The following is a 19,148-nucleotide window of genomic DNA, read 5'->3' as shown; positions in this document are numbered from 1 at the left end:
TACATAAAGTTATTCAATTATTATGATCATCTTACATTTTTGTATGTGTTTATCAATGCAAATTATTACTTTGAATCCCATGTATGTTCATGCAACTTAATAAACTTGATTTACACAAAATAACACTTTTAACCCCTTCACCCCCGGAGCTTTTTCCGCTTTTTCATTTTCGTTTTTTGCTCCCCTCCTTCCCAGAGCCATAACTTTTTTATTTTTCCTTCAATATGGCCATGTGAGGGCTTATTTTTTGCGGGACGAGATTTACTTTTTAACGATACCATTGATTTTACCATGCCATGTAACAGAAAACGGGAAAAAAATTCCAAGTGTGATGAAATTGCAAAAAAAGTGCAATCTCACACTTGTTTTTTGTTTGGCTTTTTTGCTAGGTTCACTAAATGCTAAAACTAACCTGCCATTATGATTTTCCAGGTCATTACGAGTTCATAGACACCAAACATGTCTAGGTTATTTTTTATCTAAGTGGTGAAAAAAATTTCCAAATTTTGCTAAAAAAAAATAAAAAATTGCGCGATTTTCCGATACCCGTAGCGTCTCCAATTTTCGCGATCTGGGGTCAGGTGAGGGCTTATTTTTTGCGTGCCGAGCTGGCGTTTTTAATGATACCATTTTGGTGCAGATACGTTCTTTTGATCGCCCGTTATTGCATTTTAATGCAATGTCACGGCGACCAAAAAAACGTAATTTTGGCGTTTTGATTTTTTTTCTCGCTACGTCATTTAGCGGTCAGGTTAATCCTTTGTTTTTATTGATAGATCGGGCGATTCTGAACGCGGCGATACCAAATATGTGTATGTTTGATTTTTTTTTATTGTTTTATTTTGATTGGGGCGAAAGGGGGGTGATTTGAACTTTTATATATTTTTTATTTTTTTTATATTTTTAATCACTTTTTTTTTTTAATTTTAGCATGCTTCAATAGCCTCCATGGGAGGCTAGAAGCATGCATAACTCGATCGGCTCTGCTACATAGAGGTGAAGTACAGATCACCTCTATGTAGCAGAAATGCAGGGTTGCTTTGAACGCCGACCACAGGGTGGCGCTCAAAGCAATCGGCCATCAACAACCATAGAGGTCTCAAGGAGACCTCTGGTTGTTATGGCGATGCACTGCTGACCCCCGATCATATGACGGGGGTCAGCTGTGCGAGCACTTCCGGCCGCGCGGCCGGGAACGCTAGTTAAATGCCGCTGTCAGCGCTTGACGGCGGCATTTAACTAGTTAATGAGCGCGGGCGGATCGCGATTCCGCTCGCGCTCATTGCGCGCACATGTCAGCTGTACAAAACAGCTGACATGTCGCGGCTTTGAGGTGGGCTCACCGCCGGAGCCCACCTCAAAGCAGGGGATCTGCCAGCTGACGTACTATTCCGTCAGCTGGCAGAAAGGGGTTAAATACTCCACTAAATTTGGTGTGCGTCTTATAATAAGTAGCGTATTGTAATCCGAAAAATACGGTAATTCCTTAACCAAAATTATTTTGGGCTTTCTTACAATTTTGTAATGAAACTTATTTGTTAACAGGAAAAACATCTCGTTTGGTGAGCCAAAGAAAAGATGGCATCATATGAAAGGATGTCGATCAATGTTCAACGACTGATATTGCTGGTAATGTTATTTCACGTCAATATATTAGACGTTTTTAATGTTACATTTTTATAAACATATTTATTTATCTTGAAACATCAGAATGATAACTTTAAACATAGATCCTCGTTTTACGTGTCATAATTAAATATGAAATAACACTTGAATTTTGTTCACTGTAGGTCCATAACAGACCCGTCTTGTGGGATCCAACAAGTGACGATTACCACAACCGAGTCCAACGGGATGATGCCTGGGAGAAAGTGCTTGAAGAGCTATATCCCGAAATTCCAGGAATGCCCCCACAAATAAAAAAAGGAAATATGTACGTGAATTGTATTTATACCGAAAATGAAACACGTAAAGGAAAACCAATTAACAATCTTTTTTTCGTAAACAAATTTCAGTGAAAGATGTGAAAACCAGATGGCAATCTGTGAAGGATCGGTTCAAAAAAGTGCACAAGAACAGGAGAAAAGTGGTTCTTCGCCAAAACCAAAAAAGTGCCCTTATTTTAACAACCTGCAGTTTCTGCTCAACACACGTGAGTTCCGAATGTGCGGCGTGTTGCGGGTTTGTCTGCGATAATGATGGCGTCTCCGGCGGTGCTGCAGCCTTCTCCGTTGATGCTTGTGTCTGTGTTGCTGCTGTACCGCCATTTTGTGAAAGGCCAGAGCCACCCGCAGTTCCCTGGTGTCCTGTGAGGTGGACTCCACGAAAATGGTCGCCGGCGTATGCGCAGATGGAGATCTCATCGCTGACATGACCATCAGCGCATGCGATGGCCCCGACTGCCATTTTTCAGCAGTACACCGCATACCACATAATTGCAGGGAGCTCTGTCATCACAGCCCCACTGTATCAGAGACACCCGCAGCTGCACCGCCAGACACACCCGTATCACTGGACACCCCGTAGCACTGGCGGGAACCCGCAGCACCGCTGGACAACCCCTGATCCTAGCCTGTGTCCTGCAGCAACGACACCAGTAAGTTATATATGCATTATAACAGGCCCCTCCCATTTGACCCACTACATTTTTGGGGAAATAAAGGACGTGTTAGAATCCTAAAAATACGGTACCTTTTTGGTTTTACATTTGTGTAGCCCCCGCAAAAAAATTCTTAAAAACATTATAAAGGCACATGATGTGCTGACATCATCTGATATTTAAAATTGTTTTTTCTTTGGGTATGTAGTGTAATCTTCCACATTTTTGTAAGAAAAAAAAATAATGATCTTGTTTTAAGTGAAAGTGATGTCAAAAATGTACACAGGATGAAGAAGACGCCCAAGAACAGAGCTCAGCGACAGAAGGTGCGCTATTGACATCTCGCGAAGATGCGCAAGATCATTCAGCAGATCCTTCAGCAAGTGTCACGCACCCTACAATAGGGAGCTCAGCAACTGTCACAATCAGAAGATAGGCAGGACATAAATGTGAGGCCTATAAATCGGACGCAACAAGTTCATCACCGTCAAGCATGTAATGAAAATGCGAGTCAAAATCAGGAGCCAGCGCGGTTACACAACAAGCAATGCGCTTTCTAAATAGCATGGAGTCCACCGATAACTGGGACTACTTCGGAGCGTCCGTTTGCAGAAGGGATTCGAAAAGTACCATCAGTAAACCAATGGTCATGTGCCTCAGTTGTGTGCAACGTGGTGTCTCTGTTTCAAAAGAACAAATATGAAATCAATGGTAGTGAAAGTTGTAACGCAATAGAAACTATAGCACTACTACGACAACATGGCAACATCCTCAAAACGCTTATCCACCTAAACAGTCTTCCTCTTTCCCTTTCCCATCTCAACATTCTTCCTCTTTTCAACCTTCACATTCTTCTTCTTTCCGTGCTCCCCATTCTTCGGCTTTACGTGCGACTCACGATTCCGGTAATCCTAAACTTTGATCCAAACTTCACAATTATTGACTTCTATTAACTACCCCTTGTCCACTTGCCTCCATTTCACAACCCGACTTTACGGCCAACCTTTCTACTCCTTCCGATTACCCGACCTCCATTACCCCTACTCTTTGTGAACCCTCACCTTCCACTTACCATAGCTTAAAATAAAGTTTAAAAATTTTTTCAAAAATTTGGTTGTATTAATAGTAATCTTGATTATGTTTTATGTCATGTACAAAATGTTGGATCAAATGTGCAATGAAATATCACCATTTTTTGGTCAAATAGAAATTGTAGCTAACAATGGAAAACATACCAAAAATATCTTACAACACATGTTATATGAGTGTCTGGATCACACGTATGTTATATGTATACCATAAGCTATTAAAAAAATGTGGGGGTTCAAACAATATATATAAAATTAATGATGATACTTTGTTAACATTGTTAATAGAATAAGCATTTAATGGGTGAGGCCGGTTTCACACTGTGGTGTGTGATGCAAGAAACCCTCACAAGTCTCCCGCATCAACACACGGCACTGCTGACGGCACTCGGACCGGAGCGTGCGGCTGCATGTATGTCTATGCACGGTGACCTGCCAGTGACCTCAGAAGCAGATTTGGTGCAGATTTCACCTGCGTCAAATACTGAGCAAATCCTGATGCATTCCTGACCGTGGAGACATACCCTTACCCTCCTCCACTGCTAATGTGGCTAGGAGATGATGTGGCGCCATCTTGGATGCCAGACTCCATCAGAGCAGCCGCCTGCTTCCACGTTTTATCTTGCCTTGTCATGACGGAAGATAATTTACCATATCTCCGGGCACTTTCCAGACCTTCCCCCACCTGTTTGTACCAAGCAGAGCTGCCGTGCTGCTCCCTGTGAGCAGGAGATAAGACAGAATTACTACTGAACTGATCACAATGCACATCCTTGCTACATGCCCAGCTCTGTTGTTGGCCATTTTAAATATCCGTCCAATTTTGCCTCAGTAAATAGTTTGTATATTTTTATGAACATTTAGGTGTGTGCAGTGCTTTGTAGTTTCCATTCTCCACCCTTTTTATTCCTTCATGTGTGTTGCCTGGATTTGGGAGGGCTCCCAGCACAGCGGCCTACACTGGTCCCTCATCCACTTCTGAATTTTAACCTAAATGCCAAGCTGTAAATGCTGGCCCAGACCCTGATACCTCATACATGGCTCATGGCTGACTGCTGCACCATTATAAAATGTCTACTGTGTGTCAATTGATGCCACTTTTCCTGGTGTCCACCTCTAATTTGAACTGTTTTCGCAGCTTTTGCACCCCCTGAAGGTGTTGTCTATGCGTTCGGTTTTGCCTCCCATTGAATTCAGGAAGTTTGCCGATCTGAACCTTAAAACGTTCGCTCATCTCTAATAGGAAACGGCAGAGTTTGACCATGTCTCAGAAGAGCCCATGGCTTATGTAAATTGTGAGCTTTACGGAGACGGATCCAGAGACCAAACTGTTGGTGGAGGTTTGACCTCGAGCTTCGCATTTCAACTGCACAGACTCGAGATTTCCAGCCCTGGTTGAATGACATAAGAAGCATTATCCATGTCCACGACGACAGGAGGCCGACAATTATGGCAGAGGTGATGTGCTGAGCTTAGACCTTCAACACCCATCAGATGTACATGCATGGGCTAATATGAGAGATTATGTTATAATGTGTATATATAGTCTTCCCCCTGCTAATCTATCAATTATAAAAAAAGGAGGTGAGTTTTGCTTTAAACTACCCAGATGCGCATATTATGTGTATGGGAGACTTTAATCTGGTGATGGATGATTGCCTTGATAGGCTCAGATTGGATGGTGCGGTTCCGGGGCTGGCCTCCCCTTCATCTCATCTGTCAATATTTATGGAAGGATGTGGCTGGTTGGATCTGTGGAGACTGCATCATCCTGATGTAAGAGAATACACCTGTCACTCATCCGTTAGACGTACTCTCTCCCGCTTGGACGACATATTTGGATCCAGTAATTTAGCAATGTGGGTGGGAGGAGTAGAGCATGGCAATAGGGGTATTTCAGACCATAGCCCGGTGATACTTACACTTAGGTTTCGTCAGGGAAGGCACAACGTAGTGTGGAAGTTAAACCTATTTTGGCTAAAGTTAATAGACCCCCGAGGACAGGACTGTAGACCAGCTAGACTGTTTTATAACGTCTGATCCAGAGCCGCAAAATATTAATATGTTCTGGGATGCTCTCAAGGCGTATCTGCGAGGTTGTTTATCCTCTACAATCTCTCATATTAAACGTGTGACCTCACAAGAGGATGATGATATGGAAAAACGTTTGAAAGACTCAGAAGCAGCTTATATAGCTACCCAAACCAGTGAGAACAGGGCTAAGTGGTTACACTCCTATAGATTATATACCCAGTATGTAGATACTAAATCTAAGCGTAAACTGTTCTTCACTAGGCAAGCATATTTTGAATTGGGGAATCAGTCTAGTAAACTCTTAGCATTTATGGTACGACGACGCAACACATCTAATACTATACTTAAAATCCGTAAATTAGATGGTACAATTGTGACCTCAACAGATGATATCCTCTAATGCTTCTATGATTATTATAAAGAACTATATAGATCCAAAGGTGATTTTGATAATTCAAGCTGCCTAGATTACCTCTTAGATATTGAATTTCCTAAGCCCTACACAACAATCTTTTCTGGATGCAGACTTTACTTTGGAAGAGATTAACTTGGCTATAGCAGATATGGCTTCTGGGAAGGCACTAGGCCCAGATGGGTTCCCCATAGAAATGTATAGAAAATATCGAGACATTTTAGCGCCGAGTCTTTTGAAGGTATTCCAGGGTATTTGGAAGGGGGGGGTTCTCAACCAGACTCCTACTATGTAGCAAATATTATAGTGTTAAGTAAAAGACCCCCTGGATTGTGGATCAAATCACCCTATTTCATTAGTTAATGTTGATTATAAAATTTTTACTAAAATTTTAGCTACTAGATTAAACACGGTAATTTTGAACATAATACACCCAGACCAGACAGGATTTATGCCAGGTAAAAGTACATCCATTAATATTAGGAGAGTTCAATCAATAGCGCAGTATAGTTCATTGGTAACGGAAAATAGATGGGCCATGACCTCGCTGGACGCGGCCAAGGCATTTGACTCTCTAGAGTGGCCCTTTTTAGCCGCATGTTAACAGAGATACCAATTCGGTCCTAAATTTCAAAGATGGATTAGTGCAATTTGGGCTTGGGCTGAAAGGTGGCAGATGAGGTTTAAATGTAAGGTTATACACATGGGAAGGAATCAATATCACCATTACACACTGAACGGGAAACCACTGGGTAAATCTGACAGGGAGAAGGACTTGGGGATCCAATGATAAACTTACCTGGAGCAGCCAGTGCCAGGCAGCAGCTGCCAAGGCAAACAGGATCATGGGGTGCATTAAAAGAGGTCTGGATACACATGATGAGAGCATTATACTGCCTCTGTACAAATCCCTAGTTAGACCGCACATGGAGTACTGTGTCCAGTTTTGGGCACCGGTGCTCAGGAAGGATATAATGGAACTAGAGAGAGTACAAAGGAGGGCAACAAAATTAATAAAGGGGATGGGAGAACTACAATACCCAGATAGATTAGCGAAATTAGGATTATTTAGTCTAGAAAAAAGACGACTGAGGGGCGATCTAATAACCATGTATAAGTATATAAGGGGACAATACAAATATCTCGCTGAGGATCTGTTTATACCAAGGAAGGTGACGGGCACAAGGGGGCATTCTTTGCGTCTGGAGGAGAGAAGGTTTTTCCACCAACATAGAAGAGGATTCTTTACTGTTAGGGCAGTGAGAATCTGGAATTGCTTGCCTGAGGAGGTGGTGATGGCGAACTCAGTCGAGGGGTTCAAGAGAGGCCTGGATGTCTTCCTGGAGCAGAACAATATTGTATCATACAATTATTAGGTTCTGTAGAAGGACGTAGATCTGGGGATTTATTATGATGGAATATCGGCTGAACTGGATGGACAAATGTCTTTTTTCGGCCTTACTAACTATGTTACTATGTTACTAATTTATCTGAAACCTAAAGCCCGGATAATTATTAATAACTCCATGTCAGAAACATTTTCCCTGAAAAGAGGAACTCGTCATGGGTGCCCGCTCTCCCCAGCTTTATTTGCCCTTACGATTGAAGCATTAGCAATACGTATGAGATCCACTCCATCTATTAAGGGAATCGAGATAGCTGATCACACGGATGTCATTGGTTTATATGCGGATGATATGGTAATATTTATGGATAATGTAGGAGAGACCTTGCCGCATGTGATCACTATTATAAATGGATTTAGTAAGCGTTCGGGGTTACCGTATATACTCGAGTATAAGCCGACCCGAGTATAAGCCGACCCCCCTAATTTTGCCACAAAAAACTGGGAAAACTTATTGACTCGAGTATAAGCCTAGGGTGGAAATGCAGCAACTACCGGTGAATTTCAAAAATAAAAATAGATCATTATTTCCCCATAGCTGTGCCATATAGTGCTCTACACCATTCATATTTCCCCATAGCTGTGCCCCATATAGTGCTCTGCACCGTTCACTGTGCCCCCTAGCTGTGCCATATACAGTGCTCTGCACCGTTCACTGTGCCCCATTGCTGTGCCATATACAGTGCTCTGCACCGTTCACTGTGCCCCATAGCTGTGCCATATACGGTGCTCTGCACCGTTCATTGTGCCCCCTAGCTGTGCCATATACGGTGCTCTGCACCGTTCACTGTGCCCCCTAGCTGTGCCATATACGGTGCTCTGCACCGTTCACTGTGCCCCCTAGCTGTGCCATATACGGTGCTCTGCACCGTTCACTGTGCCCCCTAGCTGTGCCATATACGGTGCTCTGCACCGTTCATTGTGCCCCCTAGCTGTGCCATATACGGTGCTCTGCACCGTTCATTGTGCCCCCTAGCTGTGCCTTATACGGTGCTCTGCACCGTTCATTGTGCCCCCTAGCTGTGCCTTATACGGTGCTCTGCACCGTTCATTGTGCCCCCTAGCTGTGCCTTATACGGTGCTCTGCACCGTTCATTGTGCCCCCTAGCTGTGCCTTATACGGTGCTCTGCACCGTTCACTGTGCCCCATAGATGCTCCACATTAATCTGTGCTGCCGCTGCTACTGCTGCAATAAAAAAAAAAAAACACATACTCACCTCCCTTGATTGCAGCTCCCAGCGTCTCGTTCCGGCGCCTCCATCTTCCCGGCGTCTCTGCTCTGACTGATCAGGCAGAGGGCGCCGCGCACACTATATGCGTCATCGCGCCCTCTGCCTGATCAGTCAGAGAGCGCAGACGCCGGGAAGATGGAGGCGCCGGCCGGGAAGATGGATCGGCGCCCGGCGGCTGGAACGAGGACAGGTGAATATAACATACTCACCTAGTCCTGGCGATCCTCGCGCTGTCCCCTCCTGTCTTCGGCGCTGCAGCTTCTTTCTCTATCAGCGGTCACCGGCACCGCTGATTAGAGAAATGAATAAGCGGCTCCGCCCCTATGGGAGGTGGAGCCGCTTATTCATTTCTGTAATGAGCGGTCCCACGTGACCGCTGAAGAGAGGAAGAAGCTGCAGCGCCGAAGCCCGTGGGACGGCAGGGACAGCGCGAGGATCGCTGGGACTAGGTAAGTATACCCCAGCGCCCTCAGCCCCTCACCTGCCGACCCCACCGCTACCGTGACTCGAGTATAAGCCGAGGGGGGCACTTTCAGCCCTAAAATTTGGGCTGAAAATCTCGGCTTATACTCGAGTATATACGGTATATATTAATTGGGATAAGTCTGCTTTGATGCCTCTTACCCATGATTCAACAGATCACCATGAAGGGCTCTCCTCATTACCCGTAGTATCTAGCTTTAAATACTTAGGAATAATTATACCAAAATATAGTAGGCTTGATTTACAATTTAATATTCTCCCGTTACTAGACTTGGTTAAATATAAATTTGCAGTCTGGAGTAAGTTACCACTATCTGTCTCTGGCCGTATAAATCTGATTAAGATGATATTGCTCCCGAAGCTTAATTACTCCCTTCAACATACAGTGGGGCAAAAAAGTATTTAGTCAGTCAGCAATAGTGCAAGTTCCACCACTTAAAAAGATGAGAGGCGTCTGTAATTTACATCATAGGTAGACCTCAACTATGGGAGACAAACTGAGAAAAAAAAATCCAGAAAATCACATTGTCTGTTTTTTTAACATTTTATTTGCATATTATGGTGGAAAATAAGTATTTGGTCAGAAACAAAATTTCATCTCAATACTTTGTAATATATCCTTTGGTGGCAATGACAGAGGTCAAACGTTTTCTGTAAGTCTTCACAAGGTTGCCACACACTGTTGTTGGTATGTTGGCCCATTCCTCCATGCAGATCTCCTCTAGAGCAGTGATGTTTTTGGCTTTTCGCTTGGCAACACGGACTTTCAACTCCCTCCAAAGGTTTTCTATAGGGTTGAGATCTGGAGACTGGCTAGGCCACTCCAGGACCTTGAAATGCTTCTTAGGAAGCCACTCCTTCGTTGCCCTGGCGGTGTGCTTTGGATCATTGTCATGTTGAAAGACCCAGCCACGTTTCATCTTCAATGCCCTTGCTGATGGAAGGAGGTTTGCACTCAAAATCTCACGATGCATGGCCCCATTCATTCTTTCATGTACCCGGATCAGTTGTCCTGGCCCCTTTGCAGAGAAACAGCCCCAAAGCATGATGTTTCCACCACCATGCTTTACAGTAGGTACGGTGTTTGATGGATGCAACTCAGTATTCTTTTTCCTCCAAATACGACAAGTTGTGTTTCTACCAAACAGTTCCAGTTTGGTTTCATCAGACCATAGGACATTCTCCCAAAACTCCTCTGGATCATCCAAATGCTCTCTAGCAAACTTCAGACGGGCCCGGACATGTACTGGCTTAAGCAGTGGGACACGTCTGGCACTGCAGGATCTGAGTCCATGGTGGCGTAGTGTGTTACTTATGGTAGGCCTTGTTACATTGGTCCCAGCTCTCTGCAGTTCATTCACTAGGTCCCCCCGCGTGGTTCTGGGATTTTTGCTCACCGTTCTTGTGATCATTCTGACCCCACGGGGTGGGATTTTGCGTGGAGCCCCAGATCGAGGGAGATTATCAGTGGTCTTGTATGTCTTCCATTTTCTAATTATTGCTCCCACTGTTGATTTCTTCACTCCAAGCTGGTTGGCTATTGCAGATTCAGTCTTCCCAGCCTGGTGCAGGGCTACAATTTTGTTTCTGGAGTCCTTTGACAGCTCTTTGGTCTTCACCATAGTGGCGTTTGGAGTCAGACTGTTTGAGGGTGTGCACAGGTGTCTTCTTATACTGATAACAAGTTTAAACAGGTGCCATTACTACAGGTAATGAGTGGAGGAAGAGGAGACTCTTAAAGAAGAAGTTACAGGTCTGTGAGAGCCAGAAATCTTGATTGTTTGTTTCTGACCAAATACTTATTTTCCACCATAATATGCAAATAAAATGTTAAAAAAACAGACAATGTGATTTTCTGGATTTTTTTTTCTCAGTTTGTCTCCCATAGTTGAGGTCTACCTATGATGTAAATTACAGACGCCTCTCATCTTTTTAAGTGGTGGAACTTGCACTATTGCTGACTGACTAAATACTTTTTTGCCCCACTGTAGTGCAGTTCCTGTTCCCAAATCCTTCTTTTCAAATTTAAACTCTTTAATTTCATCATTTATCTGGGGGGGGGAGACAGACCAAAACTCAAATTATCTACTTTACATAGATTTAAGCAAATGGGAGAGGCAACGTTGCCTGATTTTTTCCTATACTATTTAGCTGGACAGCTCAGGGCATTGAGTAAACGGATGCCAGGAAACATTTTACCAAATTCGGAGAGCCATTTAATCCAGGCTGCAAGATCTGATTGTCCGATGGGTTTTTTGGAAATAGATAGACCCACTACTCCTAGATTACTACCATTACTCCGGTTAGCGAGGCTGGTTTGGAAACAGGCAAAGAAGGTGAGCCACTTTGATGGTATTGTAGCCGAAATGCCTTTATGGAATAATATGTACTTTCCAGGGCTATTGAATCACCCATCTACACAATTTTGGATTTCACATGGTGTTTCAGTTAATGATTTATATGAACAAGGCTTTTTAATGTCTTTTGAACAATTACAAATTAAATACAATATTCCGAGACCCCAAATTTTTCGCTATTTACAACTCAGATCGGCAATACAATCACATATACGCGGGATCAGGGCCAGTCAAATAATATCATCATTCCCATTATAAGGGATCCTTAAATCTCAGGGACCCTGTGGTCTTATCTCCGCACTGTATACACATATGTTGGCTGTAGGTACTGATTCCGTTGTATTGGCAGTTAAAGGCAAATGGAAATTCCTAATTCCTGATCTTCAAGAAGAGGACTGGGATACGTTTCTTGAATCCCCAATGGGAGGGTCTCCTTCAGCCAATAATAAAATGATCCAAATGTAAATCTTACATCAAGTATAGCTAACCCCAATACGCTTATTTAAAATGGGATGGTCTGACTCCTCAGAATGTCTAAGATGCCACGCAATGGAGGCGGACTTTATTCACATGATTTGGGGATGAACAATTATCCAATCATTTTGGAGTGAGATAAGTACGATACTGACTTCCCCTGTTCATATTCCCGTTCCTTTGAATCCTTTAGTTTGTTTATATGGGGTACTCGATGAAGAGACATGGTGATATCATACTCAAATTTTGTTGAGGGAGACACTTTTTCTGGCACGGAAAGTAATAGCTCTTTATTGGATGGGAAATACTCATCCATCTCTTAGGGCCTGGATTGATTTGGTAAATTCTATTATACCCTACGAACAAACGTTATACCAAAATAGAGGCTGCTTGGGGAAATTTAGCAAAATATGGGATGTATGGAATTCATCACCTCTCACTGTGTCGACTCAGGGCAGATCGCCTAACTCCACTATAATAAGATGCAATGAACATTGGATCACGCCCAGTTTCAATATTAAGCAATCAATATGATGGGGATGGTTTTGGCTGCAGGATATGGTTATGTTTTTGTTCCTTTTGTTTTTTTCTGAGGTTTTAGTATAGGTATCCTAGACAATTTGTGATACTTAAGTTTTGTATGACCCGTTCCATACACTGTGATACAAATATATTTATGGTGAAAATATGTATGTCTTATACTTATCATTTTTGTTGTTTAATAAATGAATTTAAAAATAAAAAAAATAATAATTCCCATTATAGGCTGTAAGTAACACAGGACACTACCATTTTTATGTATACTGTTTTATTAGTTTTATGGGTTCATCCAACTAGCATAAACTTGATAAGGAGTAAAGATAATTACTTCCTCACTCCCTGAGTGTATATAGATACAAAGATTCCCTATAATTGAGGATGTTCTTTCATGATTATTGCTTATTTTATCCCCTTTTCCCTTTCACTTGTGTTATTTGTTGTGTTGTGTAATCACTAATGAATTTTTACACATTCAACTGTTAACTTACTTTGTTATTATAAAATGTTAAAAAAAACAAGAAAATATGGAACAAATGAAAAAGATGGAAGAGATTCAAGAAATTGCAAGTAGAAAGGAAAACTGCAGAAAGGTCCATCATTTATTGATTGTATTGAGAATTAAAGTGCCTATGAATGCTACATACATCAACATGGATAAGGTGAAAATGAGTGAGTCTGGTGACTGTTGTCCTGCTGGGCTATTGGCAGGGGTAAAACTCTTAACATGGAAAACAACTGAGTTTGAATGTTTTTTCTGTGTTTGTGTGTTCAATCTGTACTATCAATACCAGTTTTAATACATTTTGCCTGCTACTGGCATGAAAATTACAATACCCAGCCATTGTTTAAACCTTACATTCAGACATATGTTTAACCGCTTCAGGACCGCCCATAGACTATAAATGATTGTGGGGTACACGTTCTTCTCTGCAGTGATGTTCTAAAAGGTCACTTCTAAGTATAGCAGCTCCACTGTTGTGAATTCTGCTTTTGGGTTCCCTCCAGTGGTTGTAGGTGGGAATGCAGTTGTCTCTGAGTCGCATTCCTGGCCAGGTGTATCTGCTGATTGCAGTTCTGACTGGGATATTTAGGTGTGCAGGATTCTTTAGTCCTTGCCAGTTGTCAATGTTTCTTGTGAAGTGTTGGATCACTTTCTGGCTTCTCCTGCTTAGCTGCCAATTCAGCAAAGATAAGTGTCTGTTTCTTTTTCTGTGGCACACATGCAGTGTGCTTATATTCTGTGCTATTCATTTGTTTTTCTCTTGTCCAGCTTAGACTGTGTCAGTGTTTTCAGTCTTGTTGGATTCTCTGGAGTTGCAGATATACGCTCCACATCTTTAGTTAGATGGTGGAGTTTTTGTATTTTCTGCTGTAGATATTTTTGGAAGGATTTTTAATACTGACCGCTTAGTATCCTGTCCTATCCAGCTAGCGTGGCCTCATTTGCTAAATCCTGTTTCCTGCCTGCGTGTGTCTTTTCCTCTACTACTAACAGTCAATATTTGTGGGGGGCTGCCTATCCTTTGGGGTTCTGCTCTGAGGCAAGGTAGAATTCCTATTTCCATCTATAGGGGTATTTAGTCCTCCGGCTGTGTCGAGGTGTCTAGGTTTTGTTAGGCACACCCCACGGCTACTTCTAGTTGCGGTGTTAAGATCAGGGTTTGCGGTCAGTATAGTTACCACCTACTCCAGTGATAGTTTTCATGCTGCTCCAAGGTCACCTGATCATAACTCTCCACGTCATCATGCAGCTGTGAGAGCAGGGAGTTGGGTGTCAGACACAGCAGGACTTTCCATAGTGAAACTGAACAAGCAATGTGTGTATAGTAATAGGAAGCACTGAAAGTTCTTCCTCCTCAGGACCCAGTGGTCATATGATCGCTAGATGTAAGGACAGAGCAGAAGCTGCAAAGTGTTAGGGGACCCTGACAGCTCTACCATGCAGCCAGTAACTTGAATTTACCCTGAAACTGATGCTAATATACCATCCCCAGTTACATAGTCACAGACTATGAATACTTTTCCAAGCCCACTGTACATTCAGTGACCAGGTATGACCCCGCTAGTTTTATCTGTATCATCTGAGGTTTACGGAATAAACACCGGTGACCTTAAATATCAAAATTGAAAGACACGCTCACCGACTTCAGAAATGACCGGTATTTCTTCAGTTCTGAGATGTTGCTGTACAATTTTGCAAAAGATGATGAAGATTTAACAATCAAAAACATTAATGTGTATCAGGATAGCGTGAAACAGAAAACAGCAGCAACATGTTTATGGGTGTATATATCCTATAGAAAAATGGCTACAAATATGGCACTTCCCAAACTCTAGAACCACCTACAAAATACGGAAGCCAATGCCAAATATCCAAATAACAAAATATCTTTATTCAATAAAATGTAAAAACATTACACAAAACCGGAGATACATATGCAAAAACATAGTACCGCCATATACAGGTTAGTAATGGTATCAAAACATATATACAAAAATCCACATACTAGTGATAGATAACATTTAACATAGTATATCAAATTGACATCAGGGTCAAGGAGAGGGCGCAAAGGAAAAAATCCTTATGACCAAGGTGAACGCGATCTTTAATCTTTATATAAATATTATAAGTAAATTAGCCAAAGTGCAATTCTTATATAGGGATAATATAGAAAGTGCTTAGTGCCATAATCATGAATGCAATAGTGCAAAGTAAGGTTATACCTCTCAGATTACCATGATTATATCATTACTGCCATAGCCATACCAATATACGGACTGTCAGAGGATAAAGTGCAAATGCTCCATAGATACACGCCTCAATGTCAGACTATAGTAATAAAGAAAATGAGTAAATACATAACCTGTATATGCGGTGCCTTCCCCTAGATATAATCATGGTAATCTGAGAGGTGTAACCTTACGTTGCACTATTGCATTCATGAATATGGCACTAAGCACTTTCTATATTATCACTATATAAGAATTGCACTTTGGCTAATTTACTTAGGATATTTATATAAAGATCGTGTTCACCTTGGTCATAAGGATTTTTTCCTTTGCGCCCTCTCCTTGACCCTGATGTCAATTTGATATACTATGTTAAATGTTATCTATCACTAGTATGTGGATTTTTGTATATATGTTTTGATACCATTACTAACCTGTATATGGCGGTACTATGTTTTTGCATATGTATCTCCGGTTTTGTGTAATGTTTTTAAATTTTATTGAATAAAGATATTTTGTTATTTGGATATTTGGCATTGGCTTCCGTATTATGTTTATGGGTGTGTTCGCACAGCGCGAATACATTGCATTTATTTCCCACAATTTTTTAAATTGATAAATGTGCATTTGTTTAGAGTTTCTAGAAAACACTGTAAAAGTGTGGACTTTTTAGAAAATTACAGGCAAAAAAACACATCATGTGAACATACCCTACTGGTTTCAGGTAAATCATAGGATGTTTTGCTGTATTGTAATCTTTATAAGAGATCTCAAATTACAGCAGAACTGTGAATATTCCATACTTGATGGAAACTTGGACTTTATGAAAAACATTTGGGGACAGGTAGGCCTTTTGTAGAAACCTAATGGTACGGGTTTCTATTCTAGGGAAGTTCCTTGTTGTTTCACTAGCTCTCCATTTACTAACGTTCATCTTGTCGGGTTAAAATCATGTGAAATAACTGTTCCGTTATTGCTTTACCAAAATGTAGGAATGATTGGAAGGAACACGAATTAAAAGAAAAGAAAAAACAAGAAATTCATGAGAAACAGAAACTGAAGACACTGCATGCTGAAAGGGAGAAGAAGAAAATAGCTCTGGAAAAATATAAAGAATGGCTGGTACGTTACCGTATAGGTTATTTACAATGTATATTTCCAGGTTTGCTTTACTTTTTGATATCCAGGATTTTTAATTTTCTCCTTTTCTGTTTCCTTTCTGCTAACTTTCTTAGATAATTGTATTCCCCATGAATGTAAAAATAACATCCCACATATCTCTTCATGCTATTTTCATTTTCCCAATTTGTCTCTGCTATCTCCATGTTCCATCTTGTGGTTACCATTGTACTAAATAAAAACCAAGAAATACATCGGAAGTGTTAACCACCATTACGGAGTCATAACAAAAGGCACAAGTGCGCGTATTCCTGAAGCGGTGCCGGCCGAAGATCACGTGGTCATATGTGTCAAAGGTATACACCCATCTCCGATATGTCGGCTGAGGATCATATGACCGTACGCATCAGTGAAATGTAAACTCACCCTTCTTTATGCACGCCCACAACTTACGTCATCAGGAGCAGGCTACAGAATAGTGAGAGCCATGCTCGTCGATGACAGATCGGAGGGGTGGAGGCCTCCACTAATCTCTAACATCAGTCACATCACAGATCCACCCTATGGTATGCGATCTAGACTGGCTAACAACACATGCCGATTGTGGTTACACATATTCATTAAATAGAAAACTTGAACCTCATAACAAAAATGATTAGCCATATTCATATATATAATTATTCAATATTCAATACATATAATTAGAAACCAAAATAAACTCCCCCAGGGGGAACTGTCATCAAAATGAGATGTACGTATATTTTTCCCATTTATTCTTACATATTCCAGTTTTAATATCTCTGCACCTTCTTTTATGATCCAGTGTGTACCTCTACAATATGAAAATACTGAAATACTATTATATTTTTTTTATATCACTGTCTCTGAGCTGTTGCTAGGGACAAACATATCTTGTTGGACACAATCTGGCATCATATATATGAACCTGTGTTCGCCCCTCCCTTTTGTTATTTATTTTCATCAGTGGATTCACGTACTTATTTATTTTATTTCAGTATAATTTAACTTGATGTCTCTTCATTCTTCATCACTAGATCACCAGGCTTAACGTGTTCTGTGCTACTATAAGCAGTCCAATATTTGGCAAGGGTGTCTGTGAGGCCCATAGTATATTTTTTTAAAATGTATTCCCCTTGGGGAATTTTTTGTCAGCCCATGCACTCAGTATATGGGCATTACAACTCTAGGTGACACACTCCTTTACATTGGGCCTAGTTTTTCAGGAGGCCTTCAGCAATATCTACTTATTCTCCATCACTAGATGAACACGCTTAACGTGTTCTGTGATGCTACAGGCAGTCCAATTTTTGTCAAGCCTGTCTATGCTGTCCATAAAAGATTTTTAAAAAGGTACCCCCCATGGTGAAATGTTTCTCAGCCCATGCACTTCGTGTATGGTCATTACAGGCCTAGTAGACCCGCTCCTTTTCATTGGGCCTAGTTTTTAATGAAGCCTTCTCCACCTCTCATAATTTTCCACCGCTACATCACCAGGGTTCAAGTATTCCCTGCTGCTACAGACAGTCAATTTTTTGGCAAGGGTGTCTGTGATCCCAATTAAATCTTTTTTTAAAAATTGTATCCCCCTTTGGGAAATGTTTGTCAGCCCGTGCACTGCGTGTATGGGCATTACAAGTCTAGGTGACACACTCCTTTACGTTGGGCCTATTTTTTCATGAGGCCCTCAGCAATGTCTCCTCATTCTCCACCACTAGATCACCAGGCTTAACATCCTCTGTGCCGCTACAGGCAATCCAATATTTGGCGAGGGCGTCTATGTCTAATTTTAAATAAATGGTGAAAAAAATGCATTTCTGCGGTGTTTCTTAGGGTTTTGATCTTACGTTATTCATTCTATGGTAAAAATGAACTAAAAAAATGACTTTCCAGGTAAATGTAATAACAGCGAGGGCAAAGGTGCAAAGATTTGTTGTTTAAAAAAAAAAAAAAGATAATGCTTTAGTTTGTTTAGCAGTTTTCCAGGACTTTTTGCAGTGAGATGATGTCCTTATTGTTTGTAGTTTGGGGACCATGCGGCTTTTTTCACATTTGTATGCTTTTGATTAGATGAGGCGATTTTATAAATTGATAGATCGTTATTTGTAAAAGTGCATTATATCAGTAAAGATGGGGCGATATTGTATATTTGTGATAAGTTTTGCGTCCACTCGCGGCGACTACAGGACAGGGGACACCGTGTACATCGCCGCCTACTATGAAGCTCGGGGTGAAGGAGGACAGGCCAGAGATGGCGGCCCCACAATGTGCAGCATTTCATCTCTATGGTCGGTGGTGAAGCCTCAGCCCCGCACACGGTGACGGCTTCCCCTTCTCTGCAGCCATGATGGAGGCGACACAGCATCTGTGAGAAGTCTGTCATCACCACATGGTAACAATATGGCGGATTATGTGCGAGGCCTCTGTGGCCTCCAAACAGCGTGTATTATTCCCCCGTGTCTGCAGCAGATTCTGCCATTATCTAATATTCCCCCTCATGGCTTCTCTGGCCCTGACCGCCGAACACATCGAGTATTATTCCCCCGTGTCTGCAGCAGATTCTGCCGTTATCTAATATTCCCCCTCATGGCTTCTCTGGCCCTGACCGCCGAACACATCGAGTATTATTCCCCTGTGTCTGCAGCAGATTCTGCCA

At 41.7% G+C, this 19,148-nt stretch overlaps 1 long non-coding RNA gene across 1 annotated transcript; it reads left to right on the top strand.

The window, feature by feature from the left end:
- The first annotated feature begins 1,547 nt into the window (after positions 1-1,547).
- On the top strand, positions 1,548-2,094 carry LOC138657575 (uncharacterized). The gene is made up of 3 exons (XR_011317067.1): positions 1,548-1,629; positions 1,791-1,933; positions 2,016-2,094. It is a non-coding gene; the product is annotated as an uncharacterized lncRNA (long non-coding RNA).
- The last annotated feature ends 17,054 nt before the right edge of the window (positions 2,095-19,148 follow it).

The sequence above is a fragment of the Ranitomeya imitator genome, chromosome 1 (assembly GCF_032444005.1).
Source record: "Ranitomeya imitator isolate aRanImi1 chromosome 1, aRanImi1.pri, whole genome shotgun sequence".
Lineage (NCBI taxonomy): Eukaryota > Metazoa > Chordata > Amphibia > Anura > Dendrobatidae > Ranitomeya > Ranitomeya imitator.
This window is presented reverse-complemented; position numbering and strand designations above follow the sequence as displayed.